We start from the raw sequence: 19,340 nt of genomic DNA, 5'->3' as shown, positions 1-19,340 counted from the left end.
ACTTAATGTGCATATCTCCTAAATATAGACTCTCATATATTATTTTCTAATATACCTCAAAAGAAGGACAAGTTTTCCGGTGGTTACGACCCATGACAATTAATGGTGGATGGAGAGTGCCCATCTTGGACAAAAGAAATTTAACTTCAGTTTTCTTCTTCTTTTTTTTTTTCAACACTTTTGTGAAAAAAAAATCTTCAGATCGTAGTTTAAGGACGTTTCGGTCCCCTTCGTAGTTTAAGGACATTTCGGTCCCATCTTCTTAGTTTAAGGACATCTTTCGGTCCTCTTCGTAGTTTAAGGACGTTTCGGTCCCCTTCGTAAGTTTAAGGACATTACGGTCCCATCTTCGTAGTTTAAGGACGTTTCGGTCCCATCTTCGTAGTTTAAGGACGTTTCGGTCCCCTTTATAGTTTTAGGACATTACGGTCCTCTTCGTAGTTTAAGGACATTACGGTCCCATTTTCGGAAGTTTAAGGACATTACGGTCCCATCTTCGGAAGTTTAGGGACATTTCGGTCCTCTTCGATTTCTTTGGTAGAATACTTCTTGTACTCTTGGTTTCTTGGTTTCTTCGATAGAATACTTTTTGTACTCTCTCGACAACTCATAGGATTTTAACCTACTATTGTTGTTCTTTTTCTCATCACCTCTTGGTGATTGGTTTTTTTTTTTTTTTTTTTTCCTTCTTCTTCTTTCTTCTTTTTTTTCTTCACAACATGAATGTTGTTTCTTCTTCTCTCTTGTTCCAGTCACGCACTTCTTGCGAAACCTTCACACTTCTTTGTTCTTCAAGATTCTCTCACAATCCTGTCGTCTTTACAAAGTCTGCCACACTTTGTAGGATCTCCAAGTTTCTACCACAAACTCTTCAACCACACTTCAATCTTCCAACTGTTATAACTCTTTTGTCACGCTCACTGTAACACTTTCTTCTGTAACCATTCTTCAACACTTAACTGTGACATCCTTTTGTCACACTACTATTCTTCATCTGTAACAATTCTCCTTTGTAACACCCAAACTGTTACAAACTTTTAATAACACTTTCTTTCCTTTTTTTTTTTTTTGGCTCCTCCAAATTTACCTCGACCTAACACGACTTGCGCAAGCCCATGCGCTACAGCAAGCTCACAGACCCATACGGTCTCATCTTCATGGTACTCACGTCTGTTTCCAACTTCAAGTGACCACAATCTTCCCATTAACGATTGGAGAACACTACCGTCACCTGCACCACTGCCAAACTCAACAACTAATCATCTTGGATCATCTACAGCTCCCAGCTCTTCTCAGCTTCTTCTATTAATCAACGTTGACATCACAGCAACATAAGAATCACCAACAACATCAGAGGTCCAACAATAGCAGCAACACGTCTCTCTTGTTCTGATAACACCATTCAACCACTCCTTAACTTCATCAAATCCATGGCAGCAGCTGCACCTACTAAAAACCATGTTTTCTCTGCACCACCATCTCACCAGACACTATCGCCGAAAATCAAATCTAGGGCAGCAACAGTTCTTCTTCGTCAATGTTCATCTCAACTTCATCTGGTATTTCACCTCCTAAAACAAACCCTAATCACAACCAGACACGACTCCATTTTTTTTCCGTTCATTACCGCCAGCAGCATCAAATCTTCTTGGTTTCAAACTCTCGGCAATTTCCGTCTGCAAATATATCAGCTGATTTCTCGCTTTATTCCGAGCAACCAACATCTTCTATTCGTAAAATTGGTTCCCAAAGAAACTTATTTCCATGTACTACTCAGGTGGTGAAAACAACACCTTAAACCCACGTACCTTCAGCAACACTCCCAACTTTTTAAACCTTCTTTTCTCGCCTCACATCAACACGGCTTAACAGATCTTCAACTTCTTTCCTTTTCACGGATACAGCATCCAGCACCGCTCCTTCACAGCTTCAAACTCTTTGTTTTTAACTTCTTTCAAATTTTAAAACCCTAATCGCAGCTTTTTTTCTTCTCCAACTTTTAAATCATCAGAACATCGCACAACTTCTTTAACTTTTTTCTTAAACCCTAAAAACATAAAACAATGGAACTTCTCTTCTTTCTCTTTCTCCTTCTCCTCTCCCTTCCTCTCACCTTGCTCTGATACCATGTTAATGATCGAGCAAGAGAGAGGAGAGCATAAACGCGGAAGCATAAAAGACTACATTGATAATAATTCGGTGTCTCAACTTTCATGGCTCAACAGCCTATTTATATTGTTCACAAACTTGACGACCACTCAAGGTACTTTCCTAACTAAGATCAAACTCTAAACATAGACACTTTCCTAATATAACTCTCACAAGTTAATGTGCATATCTCCTAAATATAGACTCTCATATATTATTTTCTAATATACCTCAAAAGAAGGACAAGTTTTCCGGTGGTTACGACCCATGACAATTAATGGTGGATGGAGAGTCCACCCACTCACATAATCATGATGCCAAGTCTCGTTGCAGACGAAATAAATTCCTTGATTTAATAAATTTTATGGAACGAGCACCAGCTCGTGCAGCCAATGGAGGAGCCAGAGGCACTCGAGCCGCGCATTGTGCGGTAACATAATGATGTATAACTGAGTGAAACTTCACTTCCACGACGAGAAAGTTAATTGGAAGCAATCACCAATCTCTATCATTATGGTTCCAAGACGGACTGTCACTTCATGCTTCTTATATGAAGAAGCCGTGTCAAGTATACATATTTTCTAGATGATATACTCGGACGAATAAATTTGTGATTGCTCATCCGATCGACGAAAAGATAATGATGTAATCCTACCAACTCGGAGTAGTGGCTCGGGCTCATCAGCTCCTGCTCCACTCATAACAGATCGGACAGACCATCTCGAGTAATTTATAGATACATCGGACGAACCGATCCAAGACGGACAGATTGACTTGCTCGGACTCGATCCATTAGCTCAGCTGATTCAACTCGAAAAGGAAAATTCCTAAAAATATCACCCAGACGATTAGCTCGGACGAGGCTATCATGAAAGACAATCCAGTGTCATATACCGCGACGGTGCTCTAAGTGATGAAATGGTCTGAAGGACCTCGCAACAATGGCGAATAATGATGACAATCCCACGATGATAAAACTGGAGAAACGACTCCACATGATGGAGACTCCTGATCAAAAATACTATGATACATTTTCATACATATAAAGACGAAAGGGGAATACTAATGGTCATGTAACCAAATAAATCCTAAAGGCGCCAAATCAAAGCAAGGATTACGATAATGACGTCCCGTTACAAGGGGAAATGGATCATTGGAATTCATCTCCAATACCCATTACTGTTGAGCACGAGCTCGAGAGGCTCCCAAAACATGAGATCGAACTTACCATGTTTATTATATGGTGGAATGCCTGGCTACCACAAAATAAAAAACGACGAGATGGCATGAACACTGACTCTTTGTCACAGCCATCAACAATTCATAAATAATAAGACGAAAAAGAAGTCTGAAGGGCCATGGGGCACAGTCCAATACTGTCCAGATAAAAATATCAAGTCGACATATCTCGACGAAGCAAGACTAGTTCACATAATGACAGTCTTGTATCAATAAGCTCTTTTCATTGTTTTTAACAAGGAAGGATCCAAAGTGGCGTTAAATCCAAAAGGTAAAACAACCTCGGAGGAGTAAGGCTTCACTGCCATGACGAGACGATTGGATTTAAACACCAATCACTGAGAATTCATAAATAATAATGATAACGAGAAATGTAAACACTCAATCTCGAAGAAACAAAAAATGGTTGATCGGAATTCACTACCAGTCAATACTATAATAATGTGTGAAGTAGAAGGAGTCTAATCCCGGTCACATAAGCTTTGGATAGCGAAATACAAAGACCGTGTAGTAACACCAGACCGATCCCTTAAGCAGATCAATGGAGTCGCCCTATACAGCTAAGGAGGTACGAAGGACTTTGACATCGTGACACAAATGAATGTCAGGAGAACAATAACAAATAGCTTATATAAAATGAAGGAGTCGAGCCATGATGCAAGAACCTCTTTTAAGCTAATACTAAGTAAGCTCACGGTAAGACGTAAGAGCCAAAGTTCACAAGGTTGAACTAAGATGCTAAGCCAAAGACGCGATACCCAGAAGTGGGAAGAAGAGCCAGCCAGCCAGCCTAATAAAAGCAATGGCGGAATAGAGTCCGTTACAGCCATAAAGGAGTCGTTGATTGGATCACCAATCTCCACCATAGCTGAGAGACGCACTCTCATATTAGGTGCAGGCATACAAATGCACACCAAATTAGCCAGTGGAGAATAGCTTCTACCTCACTAATAATGACGAGAAAACATTAAGGATTTTTGAATCCAAGGTGTAAATAAATAGCAGATGGATAAGGACTACGGTCTATCCCGGGGAAATGATAAGCCCATTACAAAAATAAATTGCATGACGGGGCATAAGTAGTAAGTCTCCAGACGATAAATCGATGAACCATGACGTCATAAGTCAAAATATCACAATAATATTCCCCAAGGCGATGAGTCTTAACTCCCAGCACCAATAAAGAAGGGTAACCAATCTAGCAGAATTTGCAAAGGCAAACATTCAAAGGAAGAATCAGGGAGACGAGATCCCATGATAAATACCAGTGCACTCCAATGGAGAAAATCGAAGGAACCATTACTCATATGTGACAAATGGTGACCGCAGTCTATGCTGCTCGCTGCACTAACAGCAACCCACCAATGGGGCATAAATGAAATGCTACTTCGAAAATCGAAGCGAATTCCGTAGCAACTGACAACAGTGGCGGAACCACTGTAAGGGAAGAGGGTCGTCACCCTACAATGGTGGATGGAGTCTAAATTTCTTATTCCACTTCGTCGTATTCACGATAAAATAAATAATCATGATGGTGTCAAACGAACTACCATTTATGTATAAACATTTAGTTACGTACTAAAATTACTAAAGCATCTCAAAACGGAGAACCCAACACAATGGGATTAATTTAACAAGACGAAGCAATCGTTTACATAACGATTAGGCTCCATAATGAATTATGACTCCCGTGACGCACAATGTTGCTGCCAGAGGAGAAGTCCATGCTTGAAGTTACAGCTACTGTAACCATAGCCCATTCTTATCAATAAAGGTGAAACTCATCCATGTAATTATACCCGGAGTGTTCGGTAACTCATGGCGACACCCAAAGATGGCCAAACCAAGAAGTAATCTCCACCATCAGCAAAACAGCTGATATTGAATATCATGAGTCAGTATATAAAGACGCAAAAAATAATTTGGTGCCGGAGAAGACGAGCCACGAAGAAGCCAGACGAGCCCGACACCTGCAATTTAAGCCATGATGACGTGCAAAATAGGGGAGCCATATGAGAGCTACCATACAATCCTCTAAAGGAAAAATATTGCTAAGAAGGTCACTACCCAAAGCAACTACAGACATCTCCAAGACGAGACAGGAGAGTACCTTACCATTCTAATGAGAATGAATTTTTTTTGGAGAATACGTTCCTTCAAGACCATCAAGTATGTTCCCTTCGGAGGATACATTCCTCCCACATCATCAAATATGGAATATACATATTGCTAAAGCCCAATAGGAAAAATTGGCACGTTCAAGGAAAACAGGATTCCAAATGACACTCTTATAAAAAGCCCATCAAGTATGGCACTCAATCCAGAAAACCTTTTCTCGATAGACCATCAAACATGGTATGGTGCTAGCCACACCTTCCATTCTCCATAGAATGATGCGGATAAAATACTCAAACTACCTGAAATGGAAACAACCCTAAGATAATGCCATCGTGACCACGAGTCGGATGATGTCCAAACATACAGGAGGTATCCAGAACTGAGGAACTCACCTTTGGCTAAGGAAAGAATCATTCGGCCGAGGTATCACCCTACAAAACTTGGTCGCACAACGTGACTTAAACATCTGATCACGGAACCAAGGGACAAGTGTAACCTAAACAGGACACTATTAAAATAACAAAGGTCATAAAGGAAATTCGTTATACTCCAAATCCAACACCCTAAGTGATGACCTGTCCAGTTAAGGAACTCATCACTCATTGGCCTTGTCACCTATGATTGGATTAATGGCACAACCGAAAATTATCCTCAGAGCCATCACAAATTCCAAAAAGAAAAAATATTTCATTCCGAAAAAGTGGCAACCCCACAAAAATACTTTGAACATCGCCTCGGAGCGAGCACGAGGGTTTACAAAAGATCACTTACTAATACATCTCCTCGGATGATAAACAACATGTCGGAGAAAACTCACAGGAGGGCTTACGAAAAACATAACAAAAAATGGCGGGACATCAATATTAGTCACATGGCGAGAAATACGAAATTCAAAATGGAGCGTCATTCCATCATTACCAACACTTAAAGCAACGCATGCACAAGAGTGTAAATGTTCCATCATGACGACACTATCGAGGAATTATTACAAATAATAACCATAAACGTGGTGAAAACACTTGGAGTCAGAGGTGCTAGTAAGATAGAATCTTAGCAAGACGATGGTCGAATGGAGCCTCCCCGCAACCATTAAATAATAAATTAATAGGCATAAAAACGAGTTAAGCTCGCGAAGCATCAGCTTCACTTTTTGCCAACACGAAGACTACTACGATGGTTAAAGGTGGAACACAGTGCGATACAAAGTTACCAGAAGGGCCAACTGGCACACGGTGATAAACCAACTATGATATGACGTAGAAGTTCTGGCGCAATACGATGCAGCCTAACAATCCAAGAGGAGTACTTGGAACCCAAGACATGGGCAGGGGCACATGCATTTAGCAAAATTCCACGTCGCCAACAAGACCACTCAATGATGGCCAGGAGATGAAGTTTCATACTAAAATCTCTAAAATAAAAAATAAAAAATTAATAGCAAAACCGCAAACATTCAAGAAATATTTTACAATTATGAACCCTCACAAGGAGGCGATTTCAGTGCCAACCCATTCATATTAATGGGGCACCGCGAAGAGGAAAAATTACCTCCCAAGATGGATGGACGAATCGAAGTGAAGTCCCATAATGACGCCACGTTATGGAGTAACAAAGGAAGGACAATTTTCCCCTACGATAAAAAATACATTTTTCCAGTTTGTGTCAAATACCAACTGAAGCCCAACAGAAGCAAGGGCGATCCGAGCAAACAAAGCCAAACGGACCCAGCGGTGTAAAATACAATTTTTCCAGGAGCACGAAATTAACAGTAGAAACTGAAACTCACTCCGAAGAAAAGACGCACAAAAACCAAGCAAGGCACACCGATCTATAAGCTATTAGGAGAATAGCCATGCACCAATCCCAATGGAGGAGAACGATGTCCGTCCCAACCAACCCTTGATAATAGCATCGGGAAGAAACATGGTGACCAAAAGGGAGCTCGGAGAACACCAATTTCAAAAGCGAAATAACATGACGAGTTGAATCATGCAGGGGCACCTCCTGTGTCTCGGGACTGAGTATAAGCATAGGGGCAAGCATGCAGGGGCACCTACAAAGGAGCAAGTTGTATTCCCATACTCAGTTCCTTCACCAACAATCGTAGTGCCAAATAATGGAGAAAACAAAAAATCATAACGGCGTAGCAAAAGAACAGGGTCGTCACCCTACGATGACGATTGACGATAAAATTTTCTACTATTCGTTGTTGAAAAAGAGTCCTTTCGAAGGCCTGTCAACGATGGAGAAGCTAATTCTCAGATAAACGGTGAACATACCATGACAAACAAATTACGTTTAAAAAAGATTCGCATGGAGGCCTTCCACCACCAGGAAGTTATACTTAATGTCCCAGCAGACACTCGATAAAAGATTTCGATAATTTATGAGCATCCAATAAAGACGCATCCGGAGAATGCCACAATGGAGAACGACGAAGGAGATACTTCGCGATTGCTATTCAAAGAACCAATAGTGGAAATAGTACAACAAACGGAGAGGGTCGTCACCCTAAAAAGGCGAATAAAGTAAAGTTTTCTTTTGTATTTTATGTTTCAGTGAAAATGAATGTAACTCGGTGAGTCCACACTCATGACTAGGAGAAAAGGAGGACGATCATAAGATCAACTTGGAGCAAAAACACTTGGAAACAAGACTTTTCAGAATCTTTCCCGACCACTCATCTCGTCTCAGAAACAACACCTAAAGAAGATTTTCATGAAGATTCTTCTTCGAAGAACCTCCAAGAAAAGGAGCAAAATGTGAAAGTAAAATATCAACTCGACACGTGGCGCAAGATCAAGATGGGAGCGCCCTGTAATATTACAACCAATTGTATAATAATCTTACTCCCTCTTATCCTTATCTTATCTAGTCATCATCTAGTCAGCCCTATGGGCGGAAATGTAATTTGATGTACACCATATCTCCTATACAAAGGAATGAGATAAGGGTGAGAAGGGGATCGCTCGAATTTCCTCTCTAGCTAGGTTTTCTCTATCTCTCTACTCACGAGCTCCATAGAGCCTCCATTCATGGAGTTGATGTAATTTCTAAATGATAGTGAAACCCTAAGAGTGGATGTATGTCCTTTCAATGGCCGAACCACTCTAAATATCTTGTGTTCATATTTACTTTTATGCACTTTTATCTCTTTACTTGATTTTCAATGATTTATGCTCATTAGATCTTGTTGGGTGTAGTAGTCAGAAAATGTGCAACTACAAAAGGTATGCGAAGACTTACTATCTTATTTACTCATATTATCTACCATTCTATCTCCTGAGACATGTCGTATGACTTTAGTATTATATACCATTCTATCTACTGAGACATGTCATATGACTTTAGTATTATCTACCATTTTATCTACTGAGACATGACGTATGACTTTATTATTATGATGAACATTGCAAAGAAGAGTCCATGCAATAAAAAGCTTGTTGCATAATAGATTGTGAACAATATTCATTGTTTAAATACCATGATTGAATAATGAGTTCACAAGTAGTTTTCAATTCTGGTTTGCTCAGGTCGCGAAGTTAATCTTATATAAAATAAAAACTTTATGAACTAAATCTCAAATGGCTCTCGTACACAAACTGATTTGCTCGGTTCGCGAACTCGTCGATTTTAAGATGTTCTTGGATAACTTTTATTTCAATAGTACACGAAAGGTTTTATGCAGTTTTCCAGTTTGATTTTCAAAGGTTCCTGGATACATTTTGTATTCGAGTACATAATTTTTTTTTGAGAAATTTTGTGAACCTATCAAATACAAAAACAAATCTGAGTTATAATAGGATTAATTGTTCACGAACTGATTTTGGTCTTTTGATATTAATCTCCAATTGAGGCTTGTCGGTTCCATAACAACTTAACCATCAGTCTCAGGTTAACCACTTGGTGCATGACATGTATTTCGATTAATATATGGTTGCGCATTTCTTCTTTGTGATTCAAAGCAAACTTACCACATGCTTAAATAAAAAATCTATATGGAGAAGTTTAGCCCGCTCCTTTACAAAGAACTTCATAAAAATAAAACCAAGTTCACGAATATAGCTTTGTTTGTAAGCTACAATCCGTGTTCATCAATATAAATATAGAACACTCTGCATGCTAGAATCTCAATCATGATACTTTTGTGTCCTAGTTGTGGCTGGAACTATCCTCTAAATGCCTAGGTTTTCTCTGAAGAAACTTTATTAGGTTACGACTTTGAAAGTATTCACTAAGGAATTCATGAATCCCAGCCATACTATATTTTACCTGATAGAACTTTGATATCCAGATCATGTTCTGATTAATTGTTATAATTTCCGAACTACAAATTAAGAACAAGATAAATAGAAATCACAAATTAATCTTCTTCTTAGAGTTTTTTATTCCACAATATAGAAATCTAAAACACTTAGGTTTTGATTTGTTTCGTTTGTTCTTGTGAGGTAGGCGACCGAGCATTTTGCAACTTTTGAGGAAATTAAGTTGCCCTAATTTTTGAGTTTGCTTGAATTCTACTTTTCCTTGGAGATCCATCATAAGCATATAAATTCCCAGTACCATGATTGTTCATCTTTTTGAAGGAAATCAAATAGGTAGGCTATCTGTTAGAGGAATATGAATCAAAATCGTCACTAAGGCTGAAGAAAATTAAGAGACCACTACAGGACGTCAGCTAGGGGTATCATGTTGCTTAGAATATTGTGATATTTAAGAGATGTAAGGAGCATGAATGAAGCTGATTTTATTGTATGGTCCATTCGGTCTCTAATTAACATTCAAGTCTGAAGTCTGATATCTAGTGTCTATAACGACTTAATACAATATGGTATTCAAGTTCTGGAACAGTGTTAGAGCATAGCTCGGTTGAACCCACCAAGCATTGGTATGTCAAGTTTGGTTGTCATATTTTAGTGAATAAAAACTCATCTAAGAGTCGCTTGATTATATACTACAACTTCGTATATGTTAGAATAGAAAGTATAGGAATATGAGACATACAAGTATTACTCGAAGACCTGAAGAAGTAACGAGGTACAACGACGACATCGTCCTCTTGAGGTTAGTAATATTGACTTGAACTGTTTCATTCCTAATGTATCTTTCAAGTCGTGCTATATTGAAAACATAACTGCGAACCTGTGAATGAATATTTTACTCTAGAAGTGATACATGATCATATGGTCATAGTATTAAGGAATTAGGCTACAAAGTATAACGCTTATCTTTTGAACTTTGTATATATGACATTGACATAATCTTATGAATGTTATTGTGATTAAGTGTATGGGTAAAGGTGAAGATTTCATCATAGGAACAATGTTTTACATTTGATTAAAGGAAGTACATTCATGAACTTGTTTTATGAATCAAAATGGAAATCGCTAGGCTTATTGGTATTGTTATTCATTGCATATATTTGGACTACCAATATATGTGAGATGGTAGAACCGATCGTAACTTTGTTATGTATCTTGGTACAACTAATCACAATGCCTGACTTATGATTTGTGTGACTAGTTTTGATTAGTGTAACCGATCTTAAGTAATCAACTGAGATGGTATGATCGATATTTTTAATTGGTGTGATCGATCATAGTAATTAGTGTGACCAATCACAAAAGAGTTGTGTAATCGATCCTCGTAATTTGTATAACCGTTCCTAGTAATTGGTGTAACCGATCCTACTGACTGGTGTGACCGATCACAAGCAATACCATGAGTATATGGTAACCGGTCCTGGTAATCGAGATAACCGATCCTAGTAACTGATGTAACCGATCCTGGTAACTTGTGTGACAGATCACAGTGTTCCATATTAAGGTATAACTGATCCTAGTGATTGGTAGAACCGATTGAACCCATGAATGTTATTTGATATTTGATCAATCACATAGTTGTCTTGGAATACAGATGAACCAATTCTAAACTTGTTTGGAAGTGTGGTATATTCGATTCCAAGATTGTAATTATGAAAAATGATTTACAAAGAAAAGATGTCAACATACTTTAGACACGATCAGTAACTCTTCTCTTTTATTGTTCAAAGATATCCCTTAATTAAGAATCTTTTAATTAAGGTTGTTAGTTTATATGCTTTAATTACCAGAAATTAAATGCATATCTCTAGAGAATAAAAATTAGTAATGTGCATTTACTAATTGGAGATTTTCTATTGAGAGATTTTGGAAAATATTGGACAAAGCATTTTCCTGGAATTATGAAAACCTAATGGGAATCTATTGAATATCTTTAGAATACTTTTGGTTTTATAAATTCCTTGGTGTCCAAACATCATTGGTCTATAAATACCTAAGTTTGCATTTCTAGCAAACTATCTTAAGATCCAGAAAAACTTCATCTTTTTGTTGTTTCTGGTGGAGCCGTCTATTCGGAAAGGAAAGTACCCTAATTAGGAGAAATCTCTTACGACCGCTCGTTTAAATACTTTTGTGGGATCAAGAAGCTTTACGAGTACCGTTAGTGGAAACTAGATAATTGCAGTTTATTAGTTTTAGATTGATTTGATTGACTAATGATAGACACATTTTTGTGTCTAATTTATCTCGATTCTATATATTGATAGTTCTCATTTTGTACTTATTATGGTGTTTTATGTGTGTGTAGGTGTTTTTGGAGAAATAAGCTTTTGCGGCGAAATTGGCTCAAAACGTGGCATTTGAACCTCCGTAGCAGACGTACCAGTGACATCCCAGAAATACCCCGGAGGAACCCCGAGAAAAGTGTTGAAAACATCCCAGAAAAATTACTAAACGCACCCAAGGGACAAGTGTTATACGGACTCCAAAAGCGGATAAGGGGCGACCACTGGATAAGGGGTAACCTTTCCCCTTCACGTTCAAAAACTGAAATTGGCGGGAAAAAAATGGCTGACAACTCTAGGATAGGTTTAGAAGAGAACATAGAGCAAAAATCACGAGTTACAGGAAAGTTGTTCTGCTGGTGCTGCTGAAGAACACGAAGAACATCAACCCACGCCCAACTGTCGCAGAACACTGTCGTTGTTCTACAGCACTTCGCTTCTATCGTTGCTGTAGCAGACTTATTCCTTCTGTTTCTTTTGTAACAGTCGATCTGCAACACATATAAACGTTGCGATTGAACTTTTTTACTCCCTTTGAGTCTCTTCACCTTTGAAAACACCTTTTGAGCAATGGAAAAATATTTTGAACCTGTTTTTGATATGAGGAGATAAACCCCATTGCTGAGGCGATAAAGGAAGCTATTTTTCCAATAAAGAGTGGTATTTTCTATTTATCTTATTTATTACAATTATTTATATGATTATTTGCCTTGTTTGAGAATTGTTTTAATGATTTTTATTCAACAATTGTGATTTCCATTGATGGTATATGCTTGGACTTAGGTTTTTGATATCCCATGCTTCTGATTTACACTTGTTATTTTAAAAATCTACTTGGTGCAACATCTTAGAATCAAATTAAACGAAAAAATTGAATAAATATAGATATTGGATTTAAATCACTTTGAACTTGGAAAATAGTGGAATCTTAGCTTCAGTGTTCTTTTAATATTGATAACAACATCATCTTTGTTTGAGTTTTCTATTTTTGTTTTAGAATTTAAGTCTATATTTTATCCTTCGCAAGTCTGAGAATCGAACCACTTTTATCACTATCTACAATTACATCAATTTTTGGCGCCGCCGACGCGGATTTGCTTTTAGGGTTTTAGACTTATTTTTTCTTTTATTTTTTAGGTTTTTATTATTTTTGTTCTTTTTTACGTTTTTGGGTATTTATCTTTTGTCTATAGGTTTTGGATCATAAAGAGAATTGAGCCAAGGAGTTTGGTGATTTCCTAAAGATTGGATCTTAAAGCATAAAGACTTGGAGCGAAAGATTAAAGCGAAAAGAAAGGAAAAGAAAACAATTTCTTTTTAGTTATTTTTCTTTATTATTAAAAAAAATAAAGAAAAAAAAAGAGAAGTGTGTTAGGATTTGTTATTTTTGTAATTTTTTCTTTTCTTTTTGGACAGTTGGACACTAAACTTTGGACATTATTATTTTTAAACCCTAAGGAAGGGTTGGTTTAAATATAAACTGTGTGCAGATAAGGACGGTGATTACGATATCGCCTCGGCCCCTCCGGTTCGTACATGACATAGGAGTCGTGGCCCGAGTCAAATTCAGCGGTTCTTCGCCCGTCTGGTACGGGAGGTAAGTTTTTCGAAACACCCGCGAATCCCCTGTCAGCGGGTTTACTGTATTCCTTCGTTTGTATATATGCTGAGGACTTGAAAACGGCTGCTTTAATTTCCTAGTAAAGGGAAAGGACTGGCCATACAAGATAAGGGTTCGGATTTCATCACCGTTCTCTTCTTGCCCGCCTTAGGAAAACGAAACCAAACGCGAACCTAAGCCTAAAATTTTGACTAGAACGAGACCTATAGGGTAACGAGCTTAATAGGAAAGTCGTTCGAAGAATATTGGTTACTCTTTTGAGCATACTTCAAAGTTCTTGAAGGTTTATGTGAGTTGAATGCGTGACTGCGCCGCCTTGTAACCGGTGAGGCCTTGGGTATCAAAGCTCCACTAAGCTTCCCTCGCCTCGATTCAACTTACTCTGACTCAGATTGATTCCAGAGGGGTCTGCTCAGATTGTAACGAGTTTCCTTTTCGAAAGAATAGAAGCTGGTCTAGAAACAATCTAAGTGGAGCCATCATGCTTTTTGTTTGCTAGAAATTTAGGTTTGATTTGGTTGAGTCAGCCTTATTTTGTGTTTGCATAGAATTTCCTACCTTATTCTGTTGCATGCCTGAACGTAAAAGAGACGCCCTAGGTAGACTTGTTAAAGAGAAACCTAGTAGTTCTAAGCGTCTTGATTACCTCAATTTAGAAAGTACGATTCGTGAAGATTCCGTTTTTGAACGTCCGTTTGAGGAAAGAATCCCTGATAGTCTAATAGCGCCAGAAATGGCAACTTTGAAAGCCTTGTTGAATCCTACTAGGACTACTCGTCCCTCGTGTATCAGGTTACCTGAAACTGAAGCAAATTATAAACTTAAGCCTGGAACCTTAAGTTGCTCCCAATCTTTTTAGGGAAAGAAAATGAAAACCCCTATTTCCATGTTAGGGACTTTGAGGAAATTTGTAGTACCCTGAAAATTAGAAACCTTGATGATGATGCTTTAAAACTCAGGTTATTCCCCTTTTCCTTAAAAGATAAAGCCAAGTCGTGGATGTATAGTTTGGCTTCCGAATCAATTGAAACCTATGAACAACTTACATCTGCCTTTTTGAACAAGTTTTTCCCTAGGCACAAAACCTCGTCTATTAGGACGCAAATCTGCACGTTTACACAACAGGAGGGAGAATCTTTGTATAGGTATTTGGAAAGGTTCAATGATTTATTAGCCCAATGTCCTCATCATGGTTTAGAAAAGGTTAGGTTAGTTAAGATCCTTTATGAGGGTTTAGATTATCCCACCACAACTACAGTAGAGTCCATGTGTACAGGTGGGTTTGAAAACCAAACAGTTGATGATGCGATGACATATTTGCATGAAATCGCCGAAAAGACCCAACAATGGGAAAGCAATAGGGTACCCCAGAAAACAATTCTTCTAGGCAGAGGAAACGTTAATAGTAGAGCTGGCAAACGGGCGGGCCGGGGCTGGCTTGTTACGGGTTACACGGGTACGGGTTAACACGGGTCAAAACCCGCGGGTTGATATTCTTCACGGGTGGTCATTTCATCAACCCGCACCCGTAACGGGTTAAACCCGCGGGTTCACGGGTTAGCTGGTTTCCTGGGCATCAAATTCATTTGACATTTTCCATTCAATTCAATCAACAGAAACAGATTACAGAAATACAGATTCAACAGTCAGTGACTCGGTGTCACACCGAAATTAACAGTTGTAGAGCCATCCAAAGGATCTACCATCTCAACATCATCATCCTCACTGTCACTACTCATAACATCGTTATAATGAGTTTGTTCTTGTACACTTGACATCCTGGAATCTGGATTAGAGCCACAAAAACACAAAAATCAGTACATTACTTACTAGTTACTATCAAGGTTAAATAACAAAACACTCACAGAATTCAAACCATACTACTGTCTACTATCATGGTTCATGGACTAACATCAGCAATTGACTTGGATACTACAACATATAGATAAGTGTTTTTCAGGTGTGCTCAAATAATATGGATCACTGTAAGGCTTCAATTGCACAGCACAAACAATATTGATCACTATAGTACCTCTAACTCCTGCACTATCAGTTCAGCTCCATCACAACTATGACCTCACCACAACAACATCATCACCAAATGTAGTTTAACTTATCCATTCCTGCACCACTAGATGTCTAGATCACTCAAAATACACATACAGAACAAGTAAATTATTCATCAACATCTTCTCAGTCACTATACAACAACCCAACAGCCACACTAAAGCTATCACCATTACCATTTCCTTGTCCAGTTCACTACAACAAACAAAGTTTTGTGTAACTGATGTCAATACCACTTCTAAAACTCAGTTTCTGTTTCATTCTTAATAAGTACCAACCTATGTAAAACAAAATAAACCTAAACCCCAATCAATACAGCTCCATTTTATATCGACATAATTCTTAACCTCATAAGCATTCACATAATCTTAATAATGAACTGAAGGCTATACTAATTTACTTACATAAATATTTACCTTGCAAAATGACTCAATCATCAACTTTGGTCATTGATTGAGCAGTGAAAGTTTGGTAATCAGCAGCATAAACAGATCCTGGAACTGCAAGATGGGCAAAACATAATTCAAAAACAATCCAAGAGACTGAGCTTAACAAGCACAGAAGCAAACACACGGGCTAGTCTGGATAGTTATAGTGTCCGAAGCAAAACAGTTCTGACTAACATGTCTACATCACAGAAACTAATACACAGGAACTATTTATAAGCACAACAATCTTTCATTAAACGATGGTTTACCATTTAGTTGCTTAATTATGCATTCTAGTAAAACACCAGTCACACATCAAAATTATACTAAGCATCTTATCCAGAGAAGTGGTTCATGGGAGCGTAGAGCAATGACTCAACTTTACTTTCTAATTTCTAATCATAACATGACATCCCCTTAACATTTCACTTAATGAAGATGGGCCTCTTACTAGGACAGAACATATTGGCAGGAACTATCATAGATTAAGAGAATTATCACAAAAATACAATGAAGCAATAAACCTAGCCTATATTATTATATGGTACCTTGAATCCAGAAAATTCAAGGAAGAAAGCAATCTAGGATTAGAACTTAGAAGATTACCTGTCCTCAACTCTGAATCTTCCACAACAAGATGAAGAATTAGCAGAGATTATTAACAAAACCCCAATTCGAAAATCTGAAAAAACTCAAACTAATCGAATCACTATTTGCAGAAGTTAAGATGGAGAAGAAGACTCGTTGTTTTGAAAATTAAAATCAATTAGAAATCACAATTAGTTGTTATGGTTGGGATCCATGTTTCCCCCGCCTATTTTCTTCTACAACCAATATACAAACAACATAATTTTGGATACCATGAATCAAAATATATGAATAACATCCTAAGAAAAAATGATGAAATTAAAAAAAATTAAAATGATGAAATTAAAAAAAATCAGAATCTCTAAAATTGTTCTTCTAATGATCAGTTTACAACTTTACATAATAAAGATGAAGACCAAAAGATAAAGAGATGAAGAAGATACCTGTAGATTATTATAAGTTGTCTGTAAGAGATGATGATTTTCCTTTGAAGATGTTGCAGAAGAAGTGAAGGGAAACGAAAAAGGTATTTCGCTTTATTTATAATCAACCATATCAGTTCGGTCAGGACTCAGGTGATTGTCGCTGCGGACGGAGAAGAAGAGAGAAATCAAGCAGAGATTCAGAGAAGATAACTAATGCTGCTACTGCTAGGGTTTCTTCTCTTTTTCTTTTGTGTTTTATGTATGCTCACTGCTCAGGCTCAGACACGTATAGAAACCGATAGGGACACGCGGCGGCATAAATGGACTACGGGTATACGGGTTATATCCGCGGATTTACGGGACGGGCCGGGTTTATCCGTTCTCACACAAGCCGGCGTTTCTCCAACCCTAACCCGGCTTGTTAATACAACCAGCCAAGCCGGGTACGGGTTCTCACGGGCCGGGTCGGATTTATCCGCGGGTTTTGGCTGGTTTGCCAGCTCTAGTTAATAGGGTAGAAGGAAGCTTTAGAAGTGGGCCACACTAGTGGTAGATTGGAGCCTTTTTGGGAAGGCCAGAATAATGAAGAGCAAGCTAATGCTCTCTATAATAACACTATGTATGATAACCGTCAGAAGTTTGACCCATATTCAGAAACCTATAATCCTGGTTGGAGAAACCATCCGAACCTTTCATGGTCTAAGGGCCAGAGTCAAGGTCAGTTTAGTAATTCTAATGCTCTCCCAGGTTTTGGTTACACTAAGAATTCATCAGGCCCAGAAAACAAAACGACTAACTTAGAGGAATCTATTAATATGTTAGCAAAAACTCAGGATATGTTAGCACAGAGCCAAATTAGTTTTCAACAGGAAACCAAGCAGAACTTTCAAACTAATGCTCAGAGCCTTGCTAAGCTAGAACTTCAAGTCGGCCAAATAGCTAAGACCTTAAGTGAGAGAGATAACGGAAGGCTCCCTAGTCAGACTACCCCCAACCCTAGAGGAGTTCATGAAATAGGTGCAAAACCATCGAATCAATTGAATGCTATTAGAACCCTTAGGAGTGGTAGAGTAGTAGACAATCAGGTAACCATGCCCGATAGTGAACATACTGTAGTTCACCCCTCAGGATCTCATCCCTCAGGACCACTAACTGAGGGGACTGATAAAATTTCCGATGATGCCAATTCGGTTCCTGAGAGGTCTAATTCTGTGCCTAGAGCCCCATTTACCCAGCTATTAGCATCAACAAAGAAGAAATCGAACTTTAATGACATATTTGAGGTTTTTAAGCAAGTTACCATAAATCTTCCTTTATTAGATGCAATTATGCAAATTCCTGCTTATGCCAAGTTCCTTAAGGATATGTGTACGCGAAAGCGAAAACTTAGCGTCCATAAGAAATCCTTTTTAGCTATTCATGTAAGTTCAATCATTCAGAACACTACCACTCCAAAGTACAAAGACCCAGGTTCCCCAACCATTGCTTGTACAATAGGTAAACACCGGGTAGAAAAAGCTTTACTTGACTTATGAGCCAGTGTGAACTTACTGCCCTACCATGTGTACTTACAGCTAGGACTTGGTGAAATGAAACCTACTCAGATAACACTGCAGTTAGCTGATAGGTCTGTCAAAATTCCTCGAGGTGTTATCGAGGATGTTCTTATTGAGGTCGAAAAGTTTATTTATCCAGTGGATTTTGTGGTCCTAGATACCCAACCTGTACCTGACCCAGAGAACCAAATACTTGTGATTTTAGATCGCCCATTCTTAGCTACGTCTAATGCGATCATAAATTGTCGAAATGGTGTGATGAATTTATCCTTTGGTAATATGACTATCTAAATGAACATTTTTAATGTCAGTATGCTACCTTATGAGTTAGATGACACATGTGTTAAAGAGGTGAATATGATAGAATCCTTAGTTCAGGAGTCATTACCAAACATCTTGTCTGAAGACCCATTAGAGAGTTGTCTATCCCATTTTGGTTTAGATTTTGACGATGATAGTACCATTGAACAAGTGAATGCTCTATTAGATTCTACCCCTGTGTTAGACACTGATAGATGGAAAGCTAGGTTCGAACCATTACCA

The 19,340-nt window shown here is 38.3% G+C and overlaps 1 long non-coding RNA gene and 1 pseudogene across 1 annotated transcript; both read right to left on the bottom strand.

Moving 5' to 3' along the window:
* Positions 1-14,829: 14,829 nt before the first annotated feature.
* LOC113340390 lies at positions 14,830-14,929 on the bottom strand (annotated as a pseudogene).
* A 385-nt stretch (positions 14,930-15,314) lies between these two features.
* Positions 15,315-16,369, bottom strand: LOC113339734. The gene is made up of 2 exons (XR_003355102.1): positions 16,217-16,369; positions 15,315-15,519 (listed from the first exon to the last, which is right to left on the bottom strand). It is a non-coding gene; the product is annotated as an uncharacterized LOC113339734 (long non-coding RNA).
* Between the last annotated feature and the right edge of the window lie 2,971 nt (positions 16,370-19,340).

This window comes from Papaver somniferum, unplaced genomic scaffold (genome assembly GCF_003573695.1).
Source record: "Papaver somniferum cultivar HN1 unplaced genomic scaffold, ASM357369v1 unplaced-scaffold_21, whole genome shotgun sequence".
NCBI classification, from domain to species: Eukaryota; Viridiplantae; Streptophyta; class Magnoliopsida; order Ranunculales; family Papaveraceae; genus Papaver; species Papaver somniferum.
Note: the sequence above shows the minus strand (reverse complement) of the source record. Positions and strands in the feature narration are given on the sequence as shown.